Here is a 23,415-nt window from a genome sequence, read left to right on the forward strand (position 1 = left end):
TCCACATATGTATTATGATCCTTCTTTTCTCTAGTACTTGCAAAATTAATGCTCTAAGAACTCTATCATAAGCTTTTTCAAAGTCAATAAATATCATAAACCTTTCCATAAGCCTCCTATTTAGGAAATTGCCTATGTCGTAGATCTTCCCGACATAAACCCAAATAATCCTACCATCATATTTTTTAGCACTCACCAAATTATATTTTAAATCTTAATTTGGTGAGTGCACCCTTAACCTTAAGAATAACTATAATTACAAGAAAAGAAATAGCCATATGATAAAAATCAAGTATATCAAATAGCCATAACCTATAAGAAAGTTATAATCACAAACACATTCCAACATTTATGACTTAAATAAAGAGCCAAAATCGAGGGAGGGGAATCTCAAGTTGGAGACGCACCACCAACCCTATAGGATAAATAGAATAGAAAGGAAAGCAATAGAATAATCATTGAAATCATGTGTCGAATTCGGCATGGCAAAACTCAAGGTGAAGATGTACCATCGACCATATAAGAGTAATAATCATAAAGAACAGTATAGTTCAATAAGAGAAATTAAGTGTAAACTTTGATCACGACGAATATCAATTTATAGGATCAGTACAATCAAAAGCATGAGAATAGAATAATGATTCGAAATTAAGTGTCAAAATCAAGGGTGAAACCCAAGGTGGACCCTGCAGGAAAGTATAATCCTAAGGACAATAATACATTTATAACAAAAATCATGTGCCAAAATCAAAAAGGGTGAACTTCAAGATGGAAAAGCACCCTTAACCTTAAAAATAACTATAATCACAAGAATAGAAATAGCCATAGGATAAATATCAAGTATATCAAATAGCCATAACCTCTAAGGAAGTTATAATCACAAATCATTTGCTACATTTATGGCTAAAAAAAAGAGTCGAAATTGAGGGAGGGGAATCTCAAGTTGGAGACGCACCACCAACCCAATAGGATAAGTAAAATCAAAAGGACAGCGATAGAATAATAATTGAAATCACGTGTCAAATTCGGCATGGCGAATCTCAAGGTGGAGATGTACCATCGACCACATAAGAGTAATAATCATAAGGAACAGTGTAGTACAATAAGAGAAATTAAGTGTAATCTTTGATCACGACGAATATTGATTTATAAGATAAGTACAATCAACAGCATGAGAATAGAATAATGATTCGAAATTAAGTGTCAAAATCAAAGGTAAAACACAAGATGGACCAGGTAGGAAAGTATAAACATAAGGACAAGAATATATTCATGACTAAAATCATGTGCCAAAATCAACAAGGGTGAACCTAAAGGTGGAGAACCACCCTTAACCTTAGAATAACTATAATAATAAGAATAGAAATAGCCATAACCTCTAAGAAAGTTATAATCACAAGCACATTCCCACATTTATGGCTGAAATAAAGAGTCGAAATCGAGGGAGGGGAATCTCAAGTTGGAGACGCACCACAAACCCAATAGGATAACTAGAATCAAAATGTCAGCGATAGAATAATCATTGAAATCATGTGTCAAATTTGGCATGGCGAATCTCAAGGTGGAGATGTACCATCAACCACATAAGACTAATAATCATAAGGAACAATGTAGTTTAATAAAAGAAATTAAATATCAACTTTGAGGAGGACGAATATCGATTTATAGGATAAGTACATTCAGAAGGATGAGAATAGAATAATGATTTTAAATTAACAACGATATCAAAGGTGAAACTTAAGGTGGACCCTATAGGAAAGTATAATCATAAGGACAAGAATACATTTAGCACTAAAATCATGTGCCAAAATCAAAAAGAGTGAACCTCAAGGTGGAGAAGCACCCAAAACCTTAAAAATAATTATAATCACAAGAATAGAATTATCCAGATGATAAAAATCAAGTATATCAAATAGCCATAACCTCTAAAAAGTTATAATCACAAGCACATTCCAACATTTATGGCTTAAATAAAAAGCAAAAATCGAGGGAGGGGAATCTCAAGTTGGAGACCCACCACCAACCCTATACGATAAGTAGAATCAAAAGGACAGCGATAGAATTATCATTGAAATCATGTGTCGAAATTGGCATGACGAATCTCAAGGTGGAGATGTACCATCAACCACATAAGAATAATAATCATAAGGAACAGTGTAGTTTAATAAGAGAAATTAAATGTCAACTTTGAGCAAGCCAATTATTGATGTATAGATAAGTAGAATCAGAAGGATAAGAATAGAATAATGATTTGAAATTAAGTGTTAAAATCAAATGTAAAACTCAAGGTGGACCCTGTATGAAAGTATAATGATAAGGACAAGAATATATTTATGACTAAAATCATGTGCCAAAATCAACAAGGGTGAACCTCAAGGTGGAGAACTAGCCTTAACCTTAGAATAACTATAATCAAAAGAATAGAAATAGACATATGATAAAAAATAAATATATCAAATAGCCATTACCTCTAAAAAAGATATAATCACAAGCACGTTCCTACATTTATGTCTGAAATAAAGAGTCGAAATCGAGCAAGGGGAATCTCAAGTTGGAGACGCACCACCAACACAACAGGATAAGTAGAATCAAAAGGACAGTGATAAAATAATCATTGAAATCATGTGTTGAATTTGTTATGGCGAATCTCAAGGTGGAGATGTTCTATCAACCACATAAGAGTAATAATCATAAGAAACAATGTAGTTCAATAAGAAATAAGTGCAAACTTTGATCACGACGAATATCGATTTATAGGATATGTACAATTATAATGATGAGAATAGAATAATGATTCGAAATTAAGTGTCAAAATCACAGGTAAAACTTAAGGTGGACCGTGTAGGAAAGTATAATCACAAGAACAACAATATATTTATGACTAAAATTATCTAACAAAACCAATAAGGGTGAACCTCAAGGTGGAGTAGCACCCTAAACCTTAGAATAACTATAATCACAAGAATGGAAATAGCCATATGATAAAAATCAAGTATATCAAATAGCCATAACCTCTAAGAAAGTTTTAATCAAAAGCACATTCCCACATTAATGTCTGAAATAAAGAGTCGAAATCGAGAGAGGAGAATCTCAAGTTAAAGACGCACCACCGACCCTATAGGATAAGTTGAATCAAAAGGACAGCGATAGAATAATCATTGAAAATTGAAATCATGTGATGAAATTGTCATGGCGAATCTCAAGGTGGAGATGTACCATCAACCACATAAGAATAATAATCATAAGGAACAATGTAGTTTAATAAGAAAAATCAAATGTCAACCTTGAGCAGGCCGATTATCGATGTATAGATAAGTACAATCAGAAGGATAAGAATAGAATAATGATTTGAAATTAAGTGTTAAAATCAAAGGTAAAACTCAAGGTGGACCCTATATATAAGTATAATCATAAGTACAAGAATAAATTTATGACTAAATCATGTGCCAAATTCGACAAGGGTGAACGTCAAGGTGGAGAAGCACCCTTAACCTTAAGAATAAAAATAATCACAAGAATAGAAAAAGCCATATGTTAAAAATCAAGTATATCAAATAGCCATAACCTCTAAGAAAGTTATAATCATAAGCACATTCCCACATTTATGACTGAAAAAAAGAGTCAAAATCGATGAAGGAGAATCTCAAGTTGGAGACGCACCACCAACCCAATAGGATAAGTAGAATCAAAAGGACAACGATAGAATAATCATTGAAATCATGTGTCAAATTTGGCATGGCGAATCTTAAGCTGGAGATGGACCATCGACCACATAAGAATAATAATCATAAGGAACAGTGTAGTTTAATAAGAGAAATCAAGTGTCAACTTTAAGAAGGCCGAATATCGATTTATAGGATACGTACTATCAGAAGGATGAGAATAGAATAATGATTTGAAATTAAGTGTCAAAATGGCAGGTAAAACTCAGGGTGCACCGTGTAGGAAATTATAATCATAAGGACAACAATATATTTATGACTAAAATCATGTACCAAAATCAACAAGGGTGAACCTCAAGGTGGAGAAACACCCTTAACCTTAGAATAACTATAATCACAAGAATAGAAATAGCATACGGTAAATATCAAGTATATCAAATAGCCATAACCTCTAAGAAAATTATAATCACAAGCACATTCCCACATTTGATCACGACGAGTATCGATTTATAGGATAAGTACAATCAGAAGCAATAGAATAGAATAATGATTCGAAATTATGTGTCGAAATCACAGGTAAAACTCAAGGTGAGCCGTGTAGGAAAGTATAATCATAAGGACAAGAATATATTTATGACTAAAATCATGTGCCAAAATCAACAAGGGTGAACCTCAAGGTGGAGAAGCACCGTTAAACCTAAAATAAATATAATCACAAGAATAGAAATACCCATATGATAAGAGAAATTAAGTGTCAACTTTGATCACGACGAATATCGATTCATAGGATAAGTACAATCAGAAGCATTAGAATAGAATAATGATTCGAAATTAAGGGTCAAAATCATATGTAAAACTCAAGGTGGACCCTGTAGGAAAGTATAATCAAAAGGACAAGAATAAATTTAAACTAAATCATGTGCCAAAATAAACAAGGTTGAACCTTAAGGTGGAGAAGCACCCTTAACCTTAAGAATAAGTATAATCACAAGAATAAAAAAAACCATATGATAAAAATCAAGTATATCAAATAACTATAACCTCTAAGAAAGTTATAACCATCAGCACATTCCCACATTTATGGCTGAAATAAAGAGTTGAAATCGAGGGAAGGGAATCACAAGTTGGAGACACAGAACCAAACCCAATAGGATAAGTAGAATCAAAAGAACACCAATAGAATAATCATTGAAATCATGTCTTGAATTTGGCAGGGCGAACCTCAAGGCGGAGATGTACCATCGACCACATAAGAGTAATAATCTTAAGGAACAGTGTAGTTCACTAAGAGAAATTAAGTGTCAACTTTGATCACTTTGAATATCGATTTATTCGATAAGTACAATCAGAAGCATGAAAAAAGAAAAATGATTCGAAATTAAGTGTTAAAATAACGGGTAAAACACAAAGTGGACCGTGTAGGAAAGTATAATCATAAGGACAAAAATATATTTATGACTAAAATCATGGCCAAAATCAACAAGGGTGAACCTCATGGTGGAGAAGCACCCTTAACCCTAAAATAACTATAATCACAAGAATAGAAATAACAATATGATAAAAATCAAGTATATCAAATATCCATAACCTCTAAGAAAGTTTGAATCACAAGAACATTCACACATTTAAGGCTGAAATAAAGAGTCGAAATCAAGAAAGGGGAATCTCATGTTGCAGACGCACCACCAACCCGATAGCATTAAGTAGAATTAAAAGGAAAGCGATAGAATAATCACTGGAATCATGTGTCGACTTTGGCATGGCTAATCTCAAGGTGGAGATGTATCATCGACCACATAAGAGTAATAATAGTAAGGAACAGTGTAGTTTAATAAATGAAATTAAGTGTCAACTTTGAGAAGGCCGAATATCGATTTATAGGATAAGTACAATCAGAAAGATGAGAAAAGAATAATGATTCGAAATTAAGTGTTAAAAAGACAGGTCAAACTCACGGTGCACCGTGTAGGAAAGTATAATCATAAGGACAAGAATATATTTATGACTAAAATCATGTGTCAAAATCAACAAGGGTGAACCTCAAGGTGAAGAAACACCCTTAACCTTAGAATAACTATAATCACAAGAATAGAAATAGCATATGGTAAAAATCAAGTATATCAAATAGCCAGAACCTTATAGAAAATTATAATCACAAGCACATTCCGACATTTATGCCTGAAATAAAGAGTCAAAATCGAGGGAGGGGTATCTTAAGTTGGAGACGCACCACATACCCCATTAGATAAGTAGAATTAAAAGGACAACGATAGAATCATTGAAATCATGTCACGAAATTGGCATGGCGAATCTTAAGGTGGAGATGTACCATCAACCACAAAAGATTAATAATCATTAGGAATAATGTAGTTTAATAAGAGAAATTAAGTGTCAATTTGATCATGACGAATATCGATTTATAGGATAAGTACAATTAGAAGCATGAGAATAGAATAATGATTCGAAATTAAGTGTGAAAATCAAAGGTAAAACTTAAGGTGGACCGTGTAGGAAAGAACAATCATAAGGACAAGAATATATTTATGACTAAAATCATGTGTTAAAATCAACAAAAGTGAACCTCAACGTGGAGAAGCATCATTAACCTTAAGAATAACAATAATCATAAGAATAGAAATAGCCATATGATAAAAATAAAGTATATCAAATAGCCATTACCTCTAAAAAAAATATAATCACAAGCACATTCCCACATTTTTGGCTGAAATAAAGAGTCAAAATCGAGGGAGGGGAATCTCAAGTTGGAGACGCACCACCAACCCAATAGCATAAGTAGAATCAAAAGGACACCAATAAAATAATCACTAAAATCATGTGTCGAATTTGGCATGGCCAATCTCAAGGTGGAGATGTACCATCGACCACATAAGAGTAATAATCGTAAAGAAAACTGTAGTTCAATAAGAGAAATTAAGTGTCAACTTTGATCACGTTGAATATCGATTTATAGGATAAGTACAATCAGAAGCATGAGAATAGAATAATGATTCGAAATTAAGTGTCAAAATCACAGGTAAAACTCAAGGTGGACCGTGTAGGAAAGTATAATCATAAGGAAAAGAATATATTTATGACTAAAATCACGTGCCAAAATCAACAAGGGTGAACCACATGGTGGAGAAGCACCCATAACCTTAAGAATAACTATAATCACAAGAATAGAAATAGCCATATGATAAAAATCAAGTATATCAAATAGCCATAACCTCTAAGAGAGTTTGAATCACAAGAACATTCAAAAATTTATGGCTGAAATAAAGAGTCGAAATCAAGAAAGGGGAATCTCATGTTTCAGACGCACCACCAACCCGATAGGATAAGTAGAATCAAAAGGACAGCGATAGAATAATCACCAGAATCATGTGTCGACTTCGGCATGGCAAATCTCAAGGTGGAGATATACCATCAACCACATAAGAATAATAATCATAAGGAACAATGTAGTTTAATAAGAAAAATTAAGGGTTAATCTTTGATCATGATGAATATCGATTTATAGAATACGTACTATCAAAAGCATGAGAATAGAATAATGATTCGAAATTATGTGTCATAATCACAAGTAAAACTCAAGGTGGACCATGTAGGAAAGTATAATCATAAGGACAAGAATATATTTATGACTAAAATAACGTGCCAAAATCAACAAGGGTGAACCTCAAGGCGGAGAAGCACCCTTAACCTTAGAATAACTATAATCACAAGAATAGAAATGGCATATGGTAAAAATCAAGTATAGCAAATAGCCATAACTATAAGAAAATTATAATCACAAGCACATTCCAACATTTATGTTTGAAATAAAGAGTCGAAATCGAGGGAGGGGAATCTCAAGTTGGAGACGCACCACCAACCCAATAGGATAGGTGGAATCAAAAGGACAGCGATAGAATAATCATTGAAATCATGTGTCGAATTTGGCATGATGAATCTCAAGGTGGAGATGTACCATCAACCACATAAGAGTAATAATCATAAGGAACAATGTAGTTTAATAAGAGAAATTAAGTGTCAACTTTGATCACGACAAAAATCAATTTATAGGATAAGTACAATCAGAAACATGAGAATAGGATAATGATTCGAAATTAAGTGTGAAAATCAAAAGTAAAATTCAAGGTGGACCGTGTAAAAAAGAACAATCATAAGGACAAGAATATATTTATGACTAAAATCATGTGTTAAAATCAACAAAGGTGAACCTCAAGGTGGAGAAGCACCATTAACCATAAGAATAACTATAACCATAAGAATAGAAATAGCCATATGATAAAAATCAAGTATATCAAATAGCCATTACCTCTAAAAAAGATATAATCACAAGCACATTCCCACATTTTTGGCTGAAATAAAGAGTCAAAATCGAGGGAGGGGAATCTCAAGTTGGAGACGCACCACCAACCCAATAGCATAAGTAGAATCAAAAGGACACCAATAGAATAATCACTGAAATCATGTGTCGAATTTGGCATGGCCAATCTCAAGGTGGAGATGTACCATCGACCACATAAGGGTAATAATCGTAAGGAACAGTGTAGTTTAATAAGAGAAATTAAGTGTCAACTTTGAGAAGGCCGAATATCGATTTATAGGAAAAGTACAATCAGATGGATGAGAATAGAATAACTATTTGAAATTAAGTGTCAAAATGACGGGTAAAACTCAAGGTGCACCGTGTAGGAAAGTAAAATCATAAGGACAAGAATATATTTATGACTAAAATCATGTGCCAAAATCAACAAGGGTGAACCTCAAGGTGGAGAAGCACCCTTAACCTTAGAATAACTATAATCAAAAGAATAGAAATAGCATATGGTAAAAATCAAGTATATCAAATAACCATAACCTCTAAAAAAATTATAATCACAAGCACATTCCCACATTTATGGCTAAAATAAAGAGTCGAAATCGAGGAAGGGGAATCTCAAATTGGAGACGCACCACCAATCCCATAAGATAAGAAAAATCAAAAGGACAGCGATAGAATTATCATTGAAATCATGTGTCGAAATTGGCATGGCGAATCTCAAGGTGGAGATGTACCATCAACCTTATAAGAGTAATAATCATAAGGAACATTGTAATTTAATAAGAGAATTTAAGTGTCAACTTTGAGCACTCTGACAATTTTATTGGAAAATTATAATCAGAAGAACCTGCATAGTTTTATGATTGAAATCAATTATCAACATTAAGGAGGCTGAATATTAATTAATAGAATAGATACAATCACAATGACAAGAACAGAATTATGATTGAAATCAAGTGTCCCAAGTTAAGAGTGGTGAAACTTAAGGTGGACCTTGTAGGAAGAGTATAATTTATGACTAAAATCATGTGTCAAAGTCAAGGAGGGTGAACCTCAAGGTGGAGAAGCACCTCAACCTTATAGAATAAGTACAATCACAAGAACAGAAATAGCCAATCACAAGAATAGAAATAGTTTTATGATCATAATAAAGTATTAAAATTGAGGGCAAATCTCAATGGTGAGACAAACCATCGACCATTTAGGTCGAGACACACCATCAATCTTATAGGAAAATTATATTCACAAGGACATGCCTAGATTTATGACTGAAATTAAGGGTCGAAATCAAGGAGGACGAAACTCAAGTTGGAGACACACCGTCAATCTTATAGAATTAAGTACAATCACAACAACGACACTGATAGAATTAATAATTGAAATCATGTGTCAAAATTAATGAGGATGTGTTGCAAGGTGGAGACGCATCCTCAACCTTATAGGATGAGCAGAATAATAAGGACTAAAATAAAATTATGATTGAAATCAAGTGTCAAAATCGAAGATGACAAATCGCAAGGTGCAGACTCTCACTCAATCGTATCGGACAAATAAAATCACAAGGGCAGGGACAAATATATGACTACAGTAAATTTCAGGATGGATCAATTTTAAAGCAGAGACACACCCTTGACCTTGTAGAAAAATTTTAATCACAAGGACAAGAATAGATTTATGACTAAAATCATGTGTCAAAATTGTGAAGGGCGAATTGCAAGGTGGAGACACACCCTCAACCTTATAGAGTAAGTATTATCACAATGACAGGAATGGAATTATCATTGAAATCAAGTGTTAAAATTGAGGAAGGTGAATCTAAAGGTGGAGATGCACCTTCATCCTTATAGGATAAATATAATCACAAGGACATGAATAGAATTATGATAATTAAAATCAAGAGTCAAAATCATGGAGGGGAAATCTCAAGGTGGAAATGCACCTTAAACCTTATAGAAAAATTATAATCACAAGGACAAACATAAATTTATGAATGAAATCAAGTGTCAAAATCGAGGAGGGCGAATCGTAAGTGCCTAATGTGAAGGTATGGTTAGTTTTAGGGTAAAAATGTCCAAAGAGGAAAAGTTATTGTTTTGTTCAGTTTTGTAAACCCAAAGTTGGCTTTAGCTAATTTTGTTGAAATAAACATTGGGTGACTATTCTGTAAAAATAAACCGAGAAGTAGCTAATCTACTAATTATCCCATAGAATAATGTTTGAAATCAAGTGTCAAAATCAAGGAGAGTGAATCTTAAAAGTGGAGACGCACCCCTTAACCTTATACAATAAGTTTAATCTCAGGGCAAGAATAAGACTATAATTGAAATCAAGTGTCAAAATCGAGGAGGGTAAATCTCAGGGTAGAGACGGATCTTCATCCTTATAGGATAGGTACCAACACAAGGACATGAATAGAATTATGATTAAAATCAAGGGTTGAAATTGGTGTGATACAATATGATTATTTATAGCCTAGTCCAATATAACGACGACTTTGCATTGAATATCTTTAGTTTAGCCATCCATGCTAGAGAACAATTTCCACTATCCTATTTCTCTTGTCAAATTTGAGTAATACAAATGGATGTGGGCCTTGTTGTGACTACTAAACCCTTAGGGCAAAGAAACCTTGCTAAAAGGCAAAATTCATCCATGCAAACTTTGCATTTTCTTGTTCTCCTTCGTTGTTCAAATCTTTTCGTAGTTGAAGAGTTGAGATGTTGGTGTCATTAATGGAAAGAGTTGAAGAGTTGAGATGTTGGTCCCTTACTTGGTAGCCGTCCTTCTTCGTTCATTCTATTCACAAACCTAACTCCATTCTACTTACAATTGACCCACCTCCCATCCGATGTTCTTCCAATTACTTAACCAACATGCATTACTTTCTGAGTTCGAAACACCACTACAGCAGATATTCTGACCAACATTAATCAATTTTAAATGCAGCACAGGTTCATGGCCTGCATTCAATCCCACATTGAAGGGCTGCTGATTGGATTTTTAGTCTACAGAACATAAGTTTCCAAGTTGGTAAACAATGTCATCTCTAGCAATCAAACCATAATCAAGTGAGACTTGCAGCAGTCCTTCCTCTAAATACAAGCATTACGTGAGTATAGTCTGATTAGAATTGTAGCCAACGTTTTGACTTACACAGTATGCTTCTAAATTTCTAGCATTGCTTTCTAATTTGGTTTTGTTGGTAAGCTTCTAAATTTATGGCCTTGCTTTCTAATTTGGTTTTCTTAGTCACTTTGGTGCAAAGTAATCATTAATTTTAGCCGTAAAATGGTCAGTTTAACCATTAATGACATACCAACTTCAGATGGAATAGGTTAGTGAGAAGTCAAATCAATGAATTGATACCAAAATAGTTCAGTCTACCTAGGCCAACTTCATAAGAGCTGGCACAATCGGCAATTGGTAGGATTAGGTCACTGAGGAGTCAAATCAAATGAATTTCCACTTCATATAGTTCAGTCTACCTAGACCAACCACATAAGAGTTGGCCACACTTGGAAATAGGTGTTCATCAAAAAAAGGTTTCTTTTCAAGGAGCAAATGACCATTTTTTTTAATAAAAACAAGTGCAGTGGACCAATAGACAAAGAAAAACATCTGTACAGATGAGAACAAATCAGCCAATAAAGATCAGAAATAATGCTATAGAAATGGTTTATACAGGATCCATTGGTTTACCCATGAAATAAAATGATTCAGATAGCATATTAGACAGAAATACTGAAAGAAAAGACACTAAGACAACCAGTAATTGTTGAGACACAAACCTGACCACACACTCATGTTCAAGCTTCGACTGTTTGTCATCGCTCCCTTTCATGGCTTTTTCAAGATCTTCCACCTTCCACTCCTCGAGATCCATATCCTTCAGCAAGCCAACATAGAAATCAGAAAGCAAATAGACAAAATACTGAGAAGAATGTGCATTCATACTTACGGGAACAATAGAAGCAACATCATGCATGAAGAATAACCTACTAAACAAACTATAAGAAGTGTCTAGAAGAAGCCAAATACAGAACCAGAACTTTTCCAGTGCAGTGCAGAATCGATCTATTCATTATTGTGTAAATGGGTGTCATGTTGACACATGAACCTCTGTTTGTTATTTTCTTCTCTGCTGTATAATGGTTCCCTTAGGATTCAGTATCAAATTCCTAAATACTTCTTTTCTTGCTAACATTCTGGTTGTAAAATCTCTCTCTACCCTAGGAAATTCAATCACTAGATTCCTGTCCCCATCCATCTCCACTATCATGAGTTCTACATCTTAAACAGTCCCTGAACTTGAGGTTACAAACTCTCTGAGAATTCATTCAGGTTTCAAACCATCATTTGTGGATGTTAGAGAGCAGTGGATCGGGATCCTGCTTCTGAAATTTCATATTAAAAAATCTTTCACTCATGAATTAAAATAGTTGGATGGATTACTAGAGGAATTCTTGATATTACTTAGGAATCGCTGAATTTGATTAGTGACTTGTAAAGCAGTACTGTTAAGTGGAAGAAGACAATCATAAGAGACTTGTAGTATGAAGCACCCTCAGACGTAACTACCCTTTAATTTTTTTTCCTTCTAAACGACATTGCCACTTTTTCAAATTTATTACAGCGTTACCAGGGATCACGGTTCCATCTCACAGTTTCCTTGTTGAGAAATTAACTCGTTACAAACCATAAATTAAATAGTAGTACACTTTCAGTAACTTCCTCATATCGTTGATCCATCTCCCTCATAACCATTTAACATCTGAAGTATGAGAAAAATTCTATATACCAAGCAGAAAAGGCAAAAGAACTATAGGAAGGCAGAATTAACAAACAGTAGATGAAAACCAGTGAAAAGGATTTCAAACCTTTGCCAACATGGAACCCCGTGGATTTGCAATTCTCCCCCTTGTAGAATTCTCAGCAATATCAATAAAGAAGCTCTCGAAGAAAGCAGCCGGCGACCTTCAAGACTAAGAGAAATTAGGATTTCAGTGGTGAAACAAATATGGGTAATGAGGCTAAGTCGACACCGGCCAAAACCCCTGCTTTTGCCAGCATCGGTTGCTTCCACTTGTGGCCTTCTTTGACCGACGAACACCCACTCTTTTTCTCTTCGTGAATAAACGAACAGGAATTCCAAGCCGAAGAAAGGCGCGATAGAAAGAGTTCGATACTCAAAACGATGAGAAAACAGGATTTTGAGTACCAACTCTCTCTCCGATCATTACCCATTTTCATCCCTCCACCGAAATCCTGTTTTTACCGATCGTTTTGAGTATCATCTCTCCCATCATTACCCATTTCCTTCTCTCCACTCAAACCCTGATTCTTCCGATTTGTTTCGACTTTCAAGTATCAACTCATCGGTGAGAGAGTTGATACTCAAAACGATCGGAAAAACCAGGGTTTCAGAGGAGGAATGAAAATGGGTAATGATCGCGCGAGAGGGTTGGAACTCAAAACCATCCGAAAAACCAGGCTTTCAGTGGAGGAATGAAGATAGGTAACGATCGGAGGGAGTACCCAAAACGACCGGAGAAACCAGGGTTTCAATGGAGAGAAGAAAATGGCTAATGATCTGAGAGAGTCGATGCTCAAATCGCGTATTGATACTCGAAACGATGGGAGAAACCAGTGTTTCAGTAGAGGAACGAAAATGGGTATCGATCGGAGAGAAAGTTGATGAAGCAGCGGGAGATGAAGCGGCATTTGATCAAATATCTGCACGGGTTAAATGAGGTTTAAATATATAAATAAACAAAATTTAAAAAGAAGATGAAACGATCCCCAAAGACTAGAAAAGAGATTTAACCGACATTTATCATAACGTCGGTTTGTTTTAACTATTTTTAAAAAAAAATTACTTTGTATTTTAACTATCAAATATAAGTTTTTCAAAAAAATCTTATTTCCGATAGTGGTTCTTTTTCTTTTTTTGGAATAAAATAATGATTTTTTTAATTAAATCATTTTCATAATATCTTTCTTGTTATGTTAATTTTTATAGGCATAGATAATTAAAAATTTTAAAATAATCTTTTTTTAACCTTTTAAGATTTAATTATTATAAAATTTTAAAATTTATAATATTTTTTTAATTATTTTGAATTTTGAAAACACTGAAAGACCGTTATATTTTTTTTTCTCTCTAAAAAAGTATGAAAAATAAAAAAATAAAATGGGTAACGATCGGAGAGAGTACCCAAAACGACCGGAGAAACCAAAGTTTCAGTAGAAAGAAGAAAATGGCTAACGATCTGAGAGAGAGAGAGAGTTGATACTCAAAACCATCGGAGAAACCAAGTTTCAGTAGAGAGAAGAAAACGGGGGTATTGATATTCGAAACGATCGGAGAAACCAGTGTTTCAGTAGAGAAACGAAAATGGTATCAATCGGAGGGAGAGTTTTTTTTTTTTGGTGGAAGGTGATTTTATTCATAAGAGGGAAATGGAGGAACAACGGGCCCGATTCAAAGCATCAAGTCTTGCAACCGGGCGTTCCGGCCGGCCAAGTGATGCCCGTGGCCCCGCTCACTTGGGCGTTCGTGTTGGCGTGCAGCTCTATGTCATCCACCATGGTGGCCGGACCCTGGCTCCCTCTTCTTTCTCGCCCCGCCCTTCCCTGGTGCTTCTGCTCTCCTCTTTCTCTTTCCTCCGGCCGTTGTCTCTTATCTTCCTTGCCTGCCCCCGGTTCTCTCGCTCTTTTCTTCCCTCCCTCTTCGGCACTCGGTGGTGGTGTCCGGTTGGTCTCCCACCTTTGTTTCGGTGCTTGGCTTTATCTGTCTCTTGGGGTTTGTCCTGCCATTTTGGACCATTGCGGGCTATCCTCCGTGGTGGGTCGCGGTCGATCACCCCAAACATTGCCATCGCGTTCGTTTGGGATTCATCGTGGCTTGTCCCCTTGCCTTAGCATGGCTTGGTGGTGATCTATTGATTCTTACCCATCTTGGCGGGTTCTATCTTGGGTTTGTCTCGTGCTGCTGGTGTGGCACCTTAGCCCTTCGCCACTGTTTTATCTTTGGTGTGTCTTGATTCCATATCATTTTCCATATGGCGGGCCTTTGTGGGTTGGGCTGGTTGTGGCCTGGCTTGCGTCTGTCTTTTGGGCGGTTGGTCGTGCTTTGCTGATCCGTGGTGGCCCCCTTTGTATCATTACCTCTTCTTCTTGAGGCGATTGCGTGGTGTCTCTCGTGCTTGCGCCCTTGGGGGTTGTTCCATGTCCATCGGCCCCTGCCCTTTATATTGCGTCGTGGTTTTTGTGTTCGGTATTGGTTTCGGGAATCCAAGCATCGTCCCGTTTGATGAGCTCCGTCCCCCCTTCCATTGCCTTTGTCCACTTCTCGCCATCTCCTCCATATTGGGGGTTGTGCCCTATTCGTGGGTGTCTGGGGTGCTTCGGTTTGCACTCCCCTTCGGTTCAGCCCATATTGTCCGGCTTTTTGTGGGGCCTTGTTTTGGGGATTCTTTCCCGCCCCTGGCTTTGTTGACATTCTCATCCGTCCTTGTTGTGGTTGCCGTTGTTGTCCATCGGCTTTCCGTCTTCGTGGTGCTTTTGGGGCGGGTTCCTGTTGTCGTGGTGTCCGGTTGTGGCCGCTTTTCCGTGTTGGTTTCCTTTCCCCCCGCTCCGTGTGTCTCCCCCGCTCTCGCTTGTTCTTTTTGTGTGCATATCCTTGGGGCCGGTCTTCTTTGGTTGGCCCGCTTTTTTCGTCTCTCCTCCATCTACTGGTGTCTGGCTGTGGGTGTTTGGTCTTTGTTTGTTGTCCGGCCTTTGCCATCTAGACTTCCTTCTCCATGCGCCGGTGGGAGCTTGTCTCGCCTTGTGGGTCTGGGTGCTCTTGTTTTCTTCCCGGGTGGGGAGGGGCGGTTGGGTGTGTTTTGTGTCGTCGGTTGTCGGGTGTGGGGGCCGGTCGGTTGGTGCGCATACTGGGAATTGGGAAACCATGGTTTGAGCGGGGGATGAAGCGGCATTTGATAAATGATAATATCTGCACGGGATAAATGAGGTTTAAATATATAAATAAACAAAATTTAAAAAGAAGACGGAACGGTCCCCAACGAGAAGAAAAGAGATTTAACCGACATTTATGATAACATCGGTTTGCTTTAACTATTTTTAAAAAATCATTTACTTTTCATTTTAGTTATCAAATATAAGTTTTTCAAAACAAAATTCTTATTTCTCATAGTGGTTTTTTTTTTTTTTAAATAAAGATTTTTTTTGTTAAATCATGTTTTTTTTTTGTACGGGTGCTTTTTTAATACTAAAAATGTAATGCTGTAGGGTTGAACTCAAGACCTTTCCACTAAAAAGTATGAAGTCTTTACCATTGAACCAACCCTATACATAATATCCTTCTTGTATCTTAATTTTTATAGGCATAGATAATTAAATTTTAAAAATAAATTTTGTTTACGTTGTAGGAGTCAATTATTGCTAAAATTCTATAATTTATACTATTTTTTCAATTATTTTGAATTTTGACATAGACCATGCATGTGGTAACAAAATTATAAGATTGTTTAACAAAAGAAAAAATAAAATTATAGGTTTAAATTATTAAAAAAATAAATGATAATTATTATTGCTCCCATTTACTCTAATTTAATGACTATTTTATCTCCTATAGTTTTTTAAATTACTAATTTAACTTTAGACTTTACTTATTTTTATAAATTCTTCTACCATTAAATTACATTAGTTAAGTGATGATTGTAGTATCTTTGTTTGTTTATTCAGAAACCCCAAATAATTACCCCTAAAATTTTATGTCAGTTATTTATACTTGATATTATTGCATAAAAGGAAAAAAAAATTAACCCTAAACTTAAGGTACTAAACATTCTTCTTCTCTTATTAAAAAAAAAATTGTTATTCTTCTATTACCATTCTACTCTTACTTGCCATGTACAAAAAACAAAAATAAAAATAAAAATTTAACAAAAAAAAGTTTTTCTTTCTTTTTCGTAAAAGAGATCACTTGTTTCATTTCATTCTTTTTCCTTTCCTTTTCTTTTTACTTCTTAGCTATGTAAGAACAAAACAAACATTAAACAAAGATTCTTTTTAGTAATTAAGTAATAATATAAGAAAATTTTTAAATAAAACATGAGGAATAAAAAATTTGGTGTAAATTTGTTAGAAATCTTGTGAAGAACATGAGGAGTGGTTACCAAATTTTAAGAATAAATTGTTGAGAAAAATCAGGGTAGCATACTAACATTAATGAAAAATAATATCAAAACGACCTTAATCAAAAACTAACTTCCGAATTTCATTTTGGAGTTAAGAGTCCTGAATATGTCGGTGTATATACTTAACCCACAATAATCGAACCTAAAGAATGCTAAGCCAATGACCCATATTACACATTCGGCAATTAAAATTGAGAGAGCTTGACTTGGACTAAAAAACAACGGGCCCATCTTATAGGTCTCATCTTCTAGCTAAAGTATTGCATTACCATGTCAATAGCTTAATTTTCCAGCCAGTGAATTGGCCTTAGGGGACCAAGTCTTGAACTTTAATGTCTCAAATGTAAGGAGAGGTCCCTACTTATAGAAGATGGTTCTAGATATCAAGGATTTTGCTTCAATGTTGTGCCGCAACACTAAGTAGCCATTGGTGAGGATCAATTTCCCCTTTTTTTTTTTTTTTTTTTTTTTACTCTTTAGGTTTGATGAGCCTTTTTATGTGCACCTCAACTACATCTTTAAAAATAGTGTTATATACCAAAAGGCTTCACTTTTGGCCCTAGAAATAGAAGGTATAAATGTAATTTCTTTTTGTGTGTGGTGAACAACAAGGATGAATTTATAGTTCATATTATGAGGTGAAGACTGTTATATATACCACAATTAGCGTTGACTCATAATTGTTTACTAAGCGGTGTCTGCTATTATCAACTGTGCAATCTTGTAATAATTGTTTTGCAAGTGTTCTAGGGGTTAGGGGGGACACGTATGTGAATAGGGGAGCAAAACCCTAAAACCCTGCATAGTTTGGATCATGTGATATATTTTGATTCTTCTTTCTTCTTTGGTATTCTTTAGCCTTCCACCTTTGTGTGTAATCCAAAACTTCAAACTACTACGTAAGCAACAAATTTTAAAGAAAACCAAATTTCCAACACTTGTTTTCCCTTTTCTTCCTACTTTAAACAATCAACTCCAAGTCATGCAAGCATGCCCACAATCTCAATTTTCAAACCCAAACCCACAGACTTGTTACGTTCGTCATCTCAATATATGTCTGCCATGTAAGCCCCTCAGCCACACCTGGCAAACTATACAAACATGGAGACCATGACAAACAGGTATGCTACCCCTGAACTCAGCTCCAAACCAGTGTAGTTCAAGCCTTGCACAAACTATCCAAGCACCCATCTCAACATATATCTGCTACCGAGACTTCGTTTTCTGAAACAAACATTCCAATGTGTTGCAAATTATTTTTAATAAATCCATATGCATTACCTTGTTCTCAACGTATTCCTGTTGTTTTAGCTCCTCAGCCACAACTTGCAATCTACAAGACCATGCAACATAAAGGTACCATAGTCACAAACTCGCTCCAAAACAGTGTAGTCCAAGCCTAGCACAAACGATCCAAGCACCCATCCCATCTATATGGTCACTGATCTGGCAATTCGATAACCCACAAACCTTCTGGCGATTCATCAAGAGTTGTTCCATCTTGAATGGTAATGGTGGAATTCGTAGCTTGAGAGAGGTTAGTTGGTTTTAGTTTTTCCTGCAAACACAATAATAGACAGGTTAGACGATCTCGATGATGATTCCCAAGTTATGATTGTCGTCTCATCAATTACTGTTCTACTACTACTACTGTTCATGATGTTGATGATCAAAACAATGGCTTTGCAAGCACAACAATGATTGAGTTTTTTGTGGTCGATGTTCCAATGGGGCATACTAAGGAAGATACATGTTTATTTGCTGATACTCTTGTAAGATCAAATCTCAGGTCCTTGGCTTCTATTGCAGAGGAAATGGCTTATGTTACCAATTAATATTGGTACTACTCTGTAGCTTATTGCTGCTTGCTGCACCATCATAGTGTTGAGATGGGCCACAAATCCATCAATTTGGTAGGGGATCTCGACTCTGTATTCCCATCTAAAGGTTGAGTGTTCTTCTCATAGAACTAGTGTGGATTTTGATCTTTTATTGGTTAGATGTTGAGTCGTCATTGCTACTATCCATTCAGATTGTGTCACATAAGCAATAGATCATATATGGAAAGGGTTATGTTTTCCCTTACTAAATGGTACAACTTTTAAGCCTAAACTGTAATGTATGCTATTGCTTATTTGGTGCAATCTTAAAATGGCCCCCAACAGTGGCAGTGCACAGAAGATCAAAATTCAATTACAAAAAAATATATACGATCAAAATTCAATTAGAAAATAATTATGTAAAAACTAAATAGTTAGCCGAATGTTGGTGCAGATTTTGCCGAGGTTTATAAACCAGAATCTAACACCAAACTCATTATATCTGATCGATCTGGTTCGAATTCACACTTCCCTGCAAGATGAACTAAACAGTCAGAAACGGAGCAGAACAGCTGGATCCGTGTTTTGTCTCCGACGATTAAGTCAGTGATTGTCAAGAATTAGGGTTTAGAGCTCCCTGAGAGCCCCCGAAGAGCTTTAATGGAAAATCAGCAGGAAGAGAGTGAGCTTTAGTGAAAATTTGAATGTTTTCCTCTCGTGAGTGTTTCTACCCTATTTATAGGCTTTTCCTATCGTCTTTCATAATTGATGACTGTTAGATGGAGAGTATAGATCAAATGGCTACGATTAGACCATTGTTTAGCCTTCGGGCATACCTGTAAATTTATTAATATCATTAGTTGAATCCAGTTGGACCGGCATGAACCGGAGTTAGGGTTTTTTTGTCCCACACATCATATGAAGTTTTGAGTGTGACTGAAATATACTCAAATCATATTATGCACGACCAAATCTATAATCAATTACATTTGTTTTTTACAAGAACACAGCTGAATCCCTAATCCGTTGCAACTCATGATATCCATTCCTCCCAATTAAATTACTTTACAAAATCACATGTCTAAGTTATTCAACTTAAACCCAATGTTGTGTTCAAAAACAAGAAGTCTCATGGATCTGAATTTTCAAAATCCCAAATTCAAGGTAGTTGTCCAACAAGAAATCAGTCAAATCCTAACAGACATCTCCAGGCCGTAGAAATCACCACCTAGTCTCTTCGAAGTACCAATCAGCCAGAAAAATAGATCCCAAAGCATGAAGCCAACTCATAAAATTCCTGGACAACAAGTAGGTAGGTAAGCAGGATAGGATATATAATTTTCACAGTAGGGGAAGACAGATAAAATTAAAAATAATTTGAAAAAAAGAACAACAAAAAAAAAAAAAAAAAAAAACGAAAAAAGATAACACTAATTAGCTACAAATAAAATTTTATTGAAAAACCATGGTTTGTTGAAACTCACTTTCCTAGATACTTCTCCAACGGGATTAATGACACTTTCTGAATAACAGACCCAATAATCTGAGAGTATATGAATTCAGGTTATACGAAATCTTATGCAAAAAGAAAGCAGATCTTAGGGATTATATCATGGTGATCACCTTGATTAGCGAGTAGAACTGCATACTGTAGTTGGCGTTTATGTAGTATAAAGGACACCTACAACTATGAAAGCTGAAACATGCATAAATAAAAATGAATTTCAGCTACAACGGAACATATAAACTATAGAAGCTAGATCCAGATAGACTAAATGATGTGTTTGAAAGGATACTATCACAAATAATTGTCAATGCAGTCAATCCAAGACTCTTTGTTTGACATAGAACTCAAGAAGATGGTTCATTGACATGACCAACACAACTGTGATGTTCCCTCAACTAGAGGCTAGTAGCACTACCTCATCAAATATCAATTTGAAAGTCCAGTTAGAATATGAATAAGTTGTCATATGAGTAAGATCAACATGAATTTTTATCTATACAATTTCAATTAGCAGAGACTCAAGGCAGCTTTCGAAATGGCCTAAATTATCAGTTGGTCAATCACAATTAGTCGTATTTAAAGTTGTAATTAAAAGTTGAAAGAAAGAGATACTAATGAATTTCTAACATTATCCAATTGAGCTGGACTCTGCGAGGATACGAGGATACTAGGATACTTCATTCAATGTTCTTGATAATCACTGCATTTCGTCATCCATGGTGCTTCTGTAGACATTATATGCTGTGTACTTGCCTGCATAATTTTAACCCCTTGTTGCTTCACCCTCTCTTGTTTCGTGGGCCATTTTTTTCTGACATTTTTGTTGGCGGCCTCAACTGCCCCACTAGTTGTGATTCTTCTTGGAGGAAGATCATGGTTGAGTTATTGGAAATCTGAGAATGGGATACTTGTGCAATTGGCTGTAAAGCAAATTCATTGAGAACTGAATAAGCAACAAATTTACCCAAAAATAAGCAACAATACATTGAGATTGACTAACATTCATGGGAAAGAATTTATGCAAATTGAAGTGATGCCACTAACACCAAGAAGGATTCATAAATGGGAGACAGAGATGTCATTCCAGACGAAAACCAATTAAGCAAACAACAGATAGATATTCAAGGGAAAGAATTTATACAAATTGAACGGCGCACGTACTGGGGAACAAAGATATCATTCCAGATGAGAACAGAGAGATACAAAGAGAGTACAGGTCTCAACTTAGACTTAATTTTGTGATTCCCTTATCTTGTAATTAGGGTGGTTTGTATTCATGACACGTGTATTCTTATTGTAGGTAAATCATTTGATCACATAAGACAGTGCCTGTTATACTCTCATAATGACATCATGACAAGTGGTGAACACATTCAGTTAGAGTGGAAATTGTATCCATAATTGAATAAACAAATGATAGTCCATCTTTCACGATTGAAATAGCAGAGTTTCTAGGTATAGCATCTAGACAAAACATTTTCAGTTACACAGAATTAAGGACGGCCACAGAAGATTTCAGTCCTGCTAATAAGCTCGGAGAAGGAGGATTTGGATCTGTTTACAAGGTATGTGGAGGCTTTTACATAAATACCAAAAAAACTGAATTTAGATATAATGATCAATATGAATTATATACAACAGATGAGCACTGGAGAATTTACTGTTAATTCTGATTATGTTTATTTACAAGAGTTGAATAAGAAAGAAATGGAAACTGAACATGAATTTGAAATACCAAATCTATTGGGTTGGTGTATTATATTGGGAACGCTTCCTGATGGAAGGGTTGTGGCTGTGAAGCAACTTTCAATGGCATCCCAACGGGGAAAGAGTCAGTTCATAGCAGATATTGCAACCATATATGCAGTGCAACATCGAAACCTTGTGAAATTATATGGTTGTTGCCTTGAGTGAGATGCGCAGCTTCTGGTTTACGAGTACCATGAAAATAAAAGCCTTGATCAAGCACTATTTGGTAGGGAATTCCTTGAAGAATTCATTTATATATAACTTTGACAGTCTCAATAACTTCCTAGAAGCTGCAGATGTTTTTCTGGGAAAATTGTGAAACTCAATCATATCTTGAATTCTTGAATAGGAAGGAGCACTTTACAACTTGATTGGCCAACACACTTTGATATCTGTCTGGGGACAGCATATGGTCTAGCCTATCTTCATGAGGGATCGAAGCCTAGAATTGTACACACAGATGACAAGGCGAGTAATATTCTACTTGATGCTGACCTCACTCCCAAAATTTTAGATTTTGGTTTGGCCAAACTTTATGATGACAAGAAGACCCAAAGAAGTACTCGAGTTGCAGGAACAATGTAAAGCACTCAAGCACCTTTTTTCCCCTCTGCTGGAAACTTGTACAGATTTTGATTTATGGGATCTGAAAAACCTTGTTCTGTTTTCAAGTGGCTAACTTGCACCAGAATACGCTATGCGTGGACACCTAACTGAGAAAGCTAAAGTTTTAGCATTTGGGGTAGTAACACTTGAGATCATCAGTGGGAGGACAATTACTGATACAAGCACGAATAAAGAAGATATTTATCTCCTTGAATGGGTAATGATCATATGATCGATCTTTTATCGAAATTCATTTTTCAACAAAGATTACCCACGCATTGAAATCTGCTCATATGAACACTTTATTTTTTGTGAGGTGTATGAAGTGCTGTAGTTCAGTGAACCCTTCTCCTTCAAAGAAAATTGGATGTGAAAATAACTATATTTCATGAGTAGGAATTTATACTAAAATAACCAAATGTATTTTAGATTTGAGTATCTAAACCTAATTCCTAAGCCTTACTCATACATTACAACCGATGATTGTGTCATACTACTAAATTCAAAGTAGGTAAGGGTCTCACATATATTTTCAACT

General features: G+C 35.5%; 2 pseudogenes; both read left to right on the forward strand.

The window, feature by feature from the left end:
- Positions 1–18,296: 18,296 nt before the first annotated feature.
- Positions 18,297–19,030, forward strand: LOC149025677 (abscisic acid receptor PYL12 pseudogene; annotated as a pseudogene).
- A 2,554-nt stretch (positions 19,031–21,584) lies between these two features.
- LOC149025678 (putative LRR receptor-like serine/threonine-protein kinase At1g56130) lies at positions 21,585–23,269 on the forward strand (annotated as a pseudogene).
- The last annotated feature ends 146 nt before the right edge of the window (positions 23,270–23,415 follow it).

The sequence above is a fragment of the Hakea prostrata genome, chromosome 2 (assembly GCF_041222555.1).
Source record: "Hakea prostrata isolate BN-2017 chromosome 2, UWA_Hpros_2, whole genome shotgun sequence".
Taxonomy (NCBI): domain Eukaryota; kingdom Viridiplantae; phylum Streptophyta; class Magnoliopsida; order Proteales; family Proteaceae; genus Hakea; species Hakea prostrata.